The sequence below is a fragment of the Pinus tabuliformis genome, chromosome 5_1 (genome assembly GCF_031772625.1).
Source record: "Pinus tabuliformis cultivar Carrire ecotype Pingquan chromosome 5_1, CPIR1, whole genome shotgun sequence".
Taxonomy (NCBI): domain Eukaryota; kingdom Viridiplantae; phylum Streptophyta; class Pinopsida; order Pinales; family Pinaceae; genus Pinus; species Pinus tabuliformis.
The window spans coordinates 528,539,297-528,549,269 of NC_142305.1; positions in this window are offsets into that span (position 1 = coordinate 528,539,297).

Here is a 9,973-nt window from a genome sequence, read left to right on the forward strand (position 1 = left end):
GGCCCCTGCCTTGTACAGTTTGAATTATTGCATTTTATTTTCTCCCGGGATTTGTTTTTATGTTTATGTATTTGCTTTACAAACTAATGGTATTTGAAGTTGACAGGTTCAAGCTGCTGCCTTTGTTTTTATAGCTGATTTTTAATTTTATTTCTCAAAGAGCTGCTAACACATAAATGATCTTCATCATAAATTGTTATATTTTAAGATCAAAATATCACTAACTTGCAGCTGGCTTTGAGTACTTTTCAGACTGTTCTTTCACTACTTTCTAACCATACTTTGCATAGTACATATGGCTGAAGTAGAGAGTTAGAAAGAGCAAAATATTATTACTAGTCTTTAAAGTAGATTTTTGGTTTTAAGTGCTTCTTAGACTAATCTTTCACTACTTTCTAATCATACTTTGCATAGTACATATGGCTGAAGTAGAGAATTAGAAAGAGCAAAATATTATCATTAGTCTTTAAAGCAGATTTTTCTCACTTTTCTAATTCAACTTAAGCTACTTTCTATCCGTGCTTTACACAGTACATGTGCTTAGAAGCATCGAGTTAGAGAGAGATAATCTTTATCTTTGGTTTTAAAAGTGACTTTCTTTTCTTTTATTTGCAGCAGCATGAATGGTGTCTAGTGCCATTGGAAGTGGTCATTTACTTTCAAGTCATTTCAAGTTCTTTGCTTTCAGTTTCATTTCAAGTTATTTCTTTCAAGCTCTTTCTTTGCAAGTTTAAAAGTTTGATTACTTTCTAGACTTATTTCTAACTACTTCCTAATCGTGTTTTACACAGCACATGTGTTTGAAGCAGAGTTTTAGGAAGAGTTGAACATTATAACTGGTCTTTAAAGTGGTTTTTCTTACTTGTCACCTTAGAGCTTGACTACTTTTTGGACTTATTTCTGACTACTTCTTAATCGTGCTTTACACAGCACATGTGTTTGAAGCAGAGTTTTAGGAAGAGTTGAACATAAACTATAAAACAACGAAGTAAGAGAAAGGTTAACTAAGCACATATAGTGCACCACACTTCATCAGTTTACGATACCCGGATTGATAATTTATGTAGAGCAATTTAAGACGTTAAATTGACTAAACATTTTGGCGCCGTTGCCGGGGAAGTGTAATTAGGAGACCTTATTTCTTACATCTGGAAAAAAAATTAATAATCCTTGAGTATGCTCTCCTCTTGCACTTTGTGTGATCTGGAGGATCAGAAAAAGGATTGTTAAGTAAAAAAGACAAAACAATAATTCTTGAGTATGCTCTCCTCCTGCACTTTGTGTGATCTGGAGGATCAGAAAAAGAATTGTTACAAAAAAAAATAGGAGACAAAATAAACTTCATCACTTCAATTGATTCAATAAAAAAAAAATGAAAAAAAAAATGAAAAAATAAAACTCAAGTGCTTTGATAGGTTCAAATTGTCCAAAATTGTCTGGTTATGCTTTGTAGTGGTCTTCAAAACACTGTATCTTGTTCAAATAAGGTTTTGCAACTTAGTTCCAGAAACTGCCCTGATCCCGCAGCTATCTGACAATCCCGCAGCTGTTTCAAGGTTTAACAAGTTACAGGCATCTAATGAAAAAACCGACCACATGGGCATCTCCAGAATTGTCCCGACATGGATCCTATCCTAGTCACCCAGCTCAGATCGATGAAAAACTAGCTTAGGACCTCAGTCAAAGTCTTGGTTTTAGCATGTTTTTCTTGAAGTGTTTGCTTGCCTTTCTTCTCCCTCTTTTTCTCTGTTACTAATAGAAACCTAGAGGGAATTGGTAACTTTTGATTGAAGGACACTGACAAGAAAAAGGGAAACGGAATTAAGTTACAGTCCCCCATACCTAGTTGGGAATGAGTATCGATTTTGATTCTCCAGTAATGACTTTTGGTAGCTTGGCCATGGCTGGTGCTGCCACTGTTAATAGTAAGATAAGTTCAAATAAAAGACCATTTTCTGGTATATCATTCGATGACATGTGTAGGCCCTGTCTGTCTTTGGCTTCACCTCCTGCACTTCTTAACACAGTGATCTGATTGAAGAACCATTTGCTGATCAACGACTTAGTAATCTGCTCCATCAACAGAATCCAAAGCGGTAAACTCCATTTTAGTCGTCCAACACTAGAAAGCAGATAACTGAGATCCAGTTGCTGAGTCTTCATGAAGGATATGCGCCTTGGTCTTAGCCTATTCTCCCAAAAAGCCGAACGCAGCAATTCATCAAAAGTGCAGAACATAAAAATTAACTCAGAAAAAAACCGTAAACAGCTAAAAAACGTCATATTTTAAACGTTCGATTCTCCCAAACAGAGGCGAATTTCAAAAAAATAAAACATGGGTTTTGTTGCCAGGTGGGTTAATTAGAAAACCCAGAAAATTTTTGAGAAGATTCGTGGCGGTCAGGGAGAAATGTTCGGTTCTTTGGAGTGTATTTTTGAGTGCCGCGTGAAAAAAACAGAGTTTTAATTAAAATAAACAGCAGCAATTTAATGTGCGTGCCTGAGGAGGAGAAATACAAATAAAAGTCATCTATGTGCTGTTTCACATAACTACGGCTGTACATTAGGAGACCTATTATACTACGGCTGTACATTAAGAGACCTATCATACCACGGCTGTGCATTAAGAAGAGACCTATCATATTACGGCTCTTCTTCACCAAGATCTCCGCAAAACTCTTTCACTCTTCCACCTTCACCACATTTCCATTCTCCACCACGTCACCTGTACCACGTCTCTTGCCCTCCAATTCAATTCATAGTATCATTTTGTCAAAGTGTGTACTCAGGGCTGAAGGAAGATATAGAGAATGTAGTAGTTGTTCATTGTAAAGCTGGCATAGATAGAACAGGGCTCACGATATCGAGTCTTCTTTACCTCAAATTCTACCCCGCTGCTGAAGAATCCATTGCTTATTACAACCAGAAACGGTGTATAGATGGCAAGGGTCTTGTTCTTCCAAGCCAAATTCACTATGTAAAATATTTTGAACGAGTTCTCACATATTCCAATGGTGAAGTTCAACCTGGTAGGAGATGTATACTTTGGGGATTCCGTCTTCATAAATGCCTTACTGGGTTCGACCATCTATTACAGTATCTGATCATAATGGAATTCTCTTTTCAACAAAGAAGCATCCGAGGATAAAGGATATGATAGTTGCTTGCTTCCCCTTTGATGACCATAATGTTTTAAACTCCGCAGCTCTGTTTCAAACTCCACAGTTCCATTTTTCAGCCGAAGTTTGAGATGGATAAATTTCTTAGTTTGTTCGCACACAGCCACTCCATTTCACATTATTTTTTTACACTCTGCAATCCCGCAGCCATTTAGCGATCCCGCAGCCATTTAGTGATCCCGCAGCTGTTTTGTTAAACTCTAGGTTGTAGGTGTCATCAGGCAAAACAGGTCACATGGGTAGCTAGGGAAATGTCAGTACATGGATGGTGTCCTATTCATTCGGTCAAATTTGCTGAAAAAGACCTCGGTCAAAGGGAAGTCAAATTGGGTGTTATCACAAAGTCGCCACACTGAGTCGCCACACTAAATCGCTGCATGTCAAGAAAAAAAAACAATAATTTTGAATCAATGAAATGAACAAGTTATTTTCTCACTTTTCTGAAGGTATTGATTAATTTTGGACTGATAATGAAATTGAATGGCTAACTTTTTATTCAAGATTTTTAGCTACAAAGTTGTTCTTCAATTCCGCAGCCAGAAAAACCTCATTGTTCAAATCAGCCTATCTTTCTCATACAAAATCAGATTTTGATGATTTAAGTACCATTGGAAAGATCTCAACAAGATCTATACAATGAGAAATATATCATTAGAGTTTGAAATGGCAAATAATGAAATAAATTGCTGAAAAGAAGCAACATCAACTTGAGGCACTAATTCCAAAGCAGGTATAAATTCTTTTAATTTTTCCTTTGAGAACTTGTTTCATTAATACAAATTCCTAGTTTTGTGTGTAAATATCATAACTAGAGAGATTGGCCACCTCTCTCCTTTGATAATCTTACATTCCATTGCAGAAGAAGTATTAGTTTTTTTGCAGGTTCCAGGAGGAAGGACAAATGACTACAAGGGAATGATGTCTCTCTAAGAGACCAATTTGTTTCATAAGAGGATGATCAGCAACAAAGAGGAAATATGCTGATGCAAAATCAGATCCAAACACTTGAAAAACTTTCAGATACTATTGTCTCCATCACATCCATCCATCACATCCATACTTCATAATAAACCATTCACCTCATTCCACTCCATATTTTCCATTTTCATTCACATACACTTTCCATTTCTTTTTGTCCATTCATAACCCACCAATAAAAGCAAAAGGCTCATTCACATGCTTATTGCCATTGTCATTTCTGTTCTCCATTGCCATTTTCCATGTTCACTTTCGATTCCTTGTCATTTTCATTCCGCAAATAAGCCCTGCTTCAATGCAAATCATTGAGTCCATAGTCCTTTGAGTCTAAGTTCTTTGTAAAAAACACCTTGAGACTTGCATGCCTTAATGGCAAGTCCTCATGCTGACAAACAATGGGAATACATTAATGTCCCTTGTTCGTTAGATCTTCTAGGTGACTCGACATCAGCAAATTCATTCGTACCTAGCAAGATGTGTTTGGGCATCTTGACTCTCATTGTCATCAATGGTGAGAGTTCTCGTGTTGACTAGTGGCATCCATTAATGGCCACTAAGCCAACAATTTCCTACTATGTTCGACATCAGAACATCTTTTCACATAGTAGGAATTGTGCCAATGAGTTTTGAAGACATGAAGACTATTATTTTCAGCATTTTGGAGCAGATTCAGCAAGTTTTAGTAGAAGCAATAAAAAGCCATCTTATCTCTCTATCCATGACTCCTCTTGTTCAGCCACTTGAAGAAGAATATGATCAGAAGTTTTCAGCCACCACACACATACAACTCATCCATTCCAAAGGGTAAGTGAAGGTACGGCATTTTCTAACTTTTAACCATAGAATTCCATAAAAAGCTAGAATGATACTTGTTGGAAAAACATTTCTCTTCCTCATTTCATAAAATTGCCAATACCATCAGTTGGGGGGGGAATACATTCATATTCATATCTTTCCATGTCCATAACATATTCAAGAGCTCACATACTTCCAACATATATTAATTATTACATTGCTATTATGAGCATACAATGGCTTTTGAAAAAGTGCTTAAAGGATAAATTGGATACAAACAAAATCATGGTTGTCACACAAGAACCAACCATCATGCAATCCAATAAAGATATACTTTGCAACAATAATCAAAATATCATTATGCAAAGTTCAAAGATCAAAATAGAAGGCAACAAAAAAATGGTTGTAACACAAGAACCAACCATGTTGCAATTCAAGTAAAACACTTTGCAGAAATATGAAGTTATCAAATGATATCATGCAAAGTTAAGCCAAAGCTCAAGGATCAAAAGAGTCAATGTAATATATGTTGCATGAGGACATGCAATAGCTTCAGTTGGGGGGTATGTTGAGTCTTGAAAATGTCATTCATTTGCATTACACTTTCGCTATTATGTCCATTATATCACCTCCATTTCACCTCCATTTCACTACTATGTCACCACATTCATCCCACTTTCATTATCATTGGGCTACCTTTATGTTTTTCCAATATTTATTATTTCTAAGCCTTTTAAGTGAATTTGTGGTTAAACATTAGAAAATAATGTGCATATGCTTATACCTAACAAATGGGTTGAGTTTGTTGACATGTGTAGGTTGAAAGGAGACTTCTAGAAGACCCTTATGTGGCACTCTAAGGCCAAATTCGAATTTGGTTGGAAAGAATCATGGGATCATGAGGATATGTGTCACATCTCCTAATTGTATTGTAACTCTAAAAGACATGTGTCTTATCAGTTCCTATTTTGATTAGGACTCTAGAGGTAGAGGGAGATATTCATGGATTATCATTAATGAGATGGCTCTCATCTTTTTGTATAAATAGGAGATCTCTCTCCTTCATTAGTTAGTCTCTTTTAGTCTCTTTTTAGTCTCTCTTTGGAGAGCTTTGTTGTACTTTGCACTTTTGAAGAAATTGAATAAAGCTTTGATGTTCTCAACATGGAAGGAGATGTGAAGTAGATGTCATGGAGCATATTAGGATGTAAGTAGATTAGATTTCATTTTGTAAATATTGCTTTGTAGAATGTAAGGTAGATTAGATTTTCATTCATGCAATTTTAAGTATGCTTTGATTTCATAGGTAGAAGGGGGCCCCTGCCTTGTACAGTTTGAATTATTGCATTTTATTTTCTCCCGGGATTTGTTTTTATGTTTATGTATTTGCTTTACAAACTAATGGTATTTGAAGTTGACAGGTTCAAGCTGCTGCCTTTGTTTTTATAGCTGATTTTTAATTTTATTTCTCAAAGAGCTGCTAACACATAAATGATCTTCATCATAAATTGTTATATTTTAAGATCAAAATATCACTAACTTGCAGCTGGCTTTGAGTACTTTTCAGACTGTTCTTTCACTACTTTCTAACCATACTTTGCATAGTACATATGGCTGAAGTAGAGAGTTAGAAAGAGCAAAATATTATTACTAGTCTTTAAAGTAGATTTTTGGTTTTAAGTGCTTCTTAGACTAATCTTTCACTACTTTCTAATCATACTTTGCATAGTACATATGGCTGAAGTAGAGAATTAGAAAGAGCAAAATATTATCATTAGTCTTTAAAGCAGATTTTTCTCACTTTTCTAATTCAACTTAAGCTACTTTCTATCCGTGCTTTACACAGTACATGTGCTTAGAAGCATCGAGTTAGAGAGAGATAATCTTTATCTTTGGTTTTAAAAGTGACTTTCTTTTCTTTTATTTGCAGCAGCATGAATGGTGTCTAGTGCCATTGGAAGTGGTCATTTACTTTCAAGTCATTTCAAGTTCTTTGCTTTCAGTTTCATTTCAAGTTATTTCTTTCAAGCTCTTTCTTTGCAAGTTTAAAAGTTTGATTACTTTCTAGACTTATTTCTAACTACTTCCTAATCGTGTTTTACACAGCACATGTGTTTGAAGCAGAGTTTTAGGAAGAGTTGAACATTATAACTGGTCTTTAAAGTGGTTTTTCTTACTTGTCACCTTAGAGCTTGACTACTTTTTGGACTTATTTCTGACTACTTCTTAATCGTGCTTTACACAGCACATGTGTTTGAAGCAGAGTTTTAGGAAGAGTTGAACATAAACTATAAAACAACGAAGTAAGAGAAAGGTTAACTAAGCACATATAGTGCACCACACTTCATCAGTTTACGATACCCGGATTGATAATTTATGTAGAGCAATTTAAGACGTTAAATTGACTAAACATTTTGGCGCCGTTGCCGGGGAAGTGTAATTAGGAGACCTTATTTCTTACATCTGGAAAAAAAATTAATAATCCTTGAGTATGCTCTCCTCTTGCACTTTGTGTGATCTGGAGGATCAGAAAAAGGATTGTTAAGTAAAAAAGACAAAACAATAATTCTTGAGTATGCTCTCCTCCTGCACTTTGTGTGATCTGGAGGATCAGAAAAAGAATTGTTACAAAAAAAAAATAGGAGACAAAATAAACTTCATCACTTCAATTGATTCAATAAAAAAAAAATGAAAAAAAAAAATGAAAAAATAAAACTCAAGTGCTTTGATAGGTTCAAATTGTCCAAAATTGTCTGGTTATGCTTTGTAGTGGTCTTCAAAACACTGTATCTTGTTCAAATAAGGTTTTGCAACTTAGTTGCAGAAACTGCCCTGATCCCGCAGCTATCTGACAATCCCGCAGCTGTTTCAAGGTTTAACAAGTTACAGGCATCTAATGAAAAAACCGACCACATGGGCATCTCCAGAATTGTCCCGACATGGATCCTATCCTAGTCACCCAGCTCAGATCGATGAAAAACTAGCTTAGGACCTCAGTCAAAGTCTTGGTTTTAGCATGTTTTTCTTGAAGTGTTTGCTTGCCTTTCTTCTCCCTCTTTTTCTCTGTTACTAATAGAAACCTAGAGGGAATTGGTAACTTTTGATTGAAGGACACTGACAAGAAAAAGGGAAACGGAATTAAGTTACAGTCCCCCATACCTAGTTGGGAATGAGTATCGATTTTGATTCTCCAGTAATGACTTTTGGTAGCTTGGCCATGGCTGGTGCTGCCACTGTTAATAGTAAGATAAGTTCAAATAAAAGACCATTTTCTGGTATATCATTCGATGACATGTGTAGGCCCTGTCTGTCTTTGGCTTCACCTCCTGCACTTCTTAACACAGTGATCTGATTGAAGAACCATTTGCTGATCAACGACTTAGTAATCTGCTCCATCAACAGAATCCAAAGCGGTAAACTCCATTTTAGTCGTCCAACACTAGAAAGCAGATAACTGAGATCCAGTTGCTGAGTCTTCATGAAGGATATGCGCCTTGGTCTTAGCCTATTCTCCCAAAAAGCCGAACGCAGCAATTCATCAAAAGTGCAGAACATAAAAATTAACTCAGAAAAAAACCGTAAACAGCTAAAAAACGTCATATTTTAAACGTTCGATTCTCCCAAACAGAGGCGAATTTCAAAAAAATAAAACATGGGTTTTGTTGCCAGGTGGGTTAATTAGAAAACCCAGAAAATTTTTGAGAAGATTCGTGGCGGTCAGGGAGAAATGTTCGGTTCTTTGGAGTGTATTTTTGAGTGCCGCGTGAAAAAAACAGAGTTTTAATTAAAATAAACAGCAGCAATTTAATGTGCGTGCCTGAGGAGGAGAAATACAAATAAAAGTCATCTATGTGCTGTTTCACATAACTACGGCTGTACATTAGGAGACCTATTATACTACGGCTGTACATTAAGAGACCTATCATACCACGGCTGTGCATTAAGAAGAGACCTATCATATTACGGCTCTTCTTCACCAAGATCTCCGCAAAACTCTTTCACTCTTCCACCTTCACCACATTTCCATTCTCCACCACGTCACCTGTACCACGTCTCTTGCCCTCCAATTCAATTCATAGTATCATTTTGTCAAAGTGTGTACTCAGGGCTGAAGGAAGATATAGAGAATGTAGTAGTTGTTCATTGTAAAGCTGGCATAGATAGAACAGGGCTCACGATATCGAGTCTTCTTTACCTCAAATTCTACCCCGCTGCTGAAGAATCCATTGCTTATTACAACCAGAAACGGTGTATAGATGGCAAGGGTCTTGTTCTTCCAAGCCAAATTCACTATGTAAAATATTTTGAACGAGTTCTCACATATTCCAATGGTGAAGTTCAACCTGGTAGGAGATGTATACTTTGGGGATTCCGTCTTCATAAATGCCTTACTGGGTTCGACCATCTATTACAGTATCTGATCATAATGGAATTCTCTTTTCAACAAAGAAGCATCCGAGGATAAAGGATATGATAGTTGCTTGCTTCCCCTTTGATGACCATAATGTTTTAAACTCCGCAGCTCTGTTTCAAACTCCACAGTTCCATTTTTCAGCCGAAGTTTGAGATGGATAAATTTCTTAGTTTGTTCGCACACAGCCACTCCATTTCACATTATTTTTTTACACTCTGCAATCCCGCAGCCATTTAGTGATCCCGCAGCTGTTTTGTTAAACTCTAGGTTGTAGGTGTCATCAGGCAAAACAGGTCACATGGGTAGCTAGGGAAATGTCAGTACATGGATGGTGTCCTATTCATTCGGTCAAATTTGCTGAAAAAGACCTCGGTCAAAGGGAAGTCAAATTGGGTGTTATCACAAAGTCGCCACACTGAGTCGCCACACTAAATCGCTGCATGTCAAGAAAAAAAAACAATAATTTTGAATCAATGAAATGAACAAGTTATTTTCTCACTTTTCTGAAGGTATTGATTAATTTTGGACTGATAATGAAATTGAATGGCTAACTTTTTATTCAAGATTTTTAGCTACAAAGTTGTTCCTCAATTCCGCAGCCAGAAAA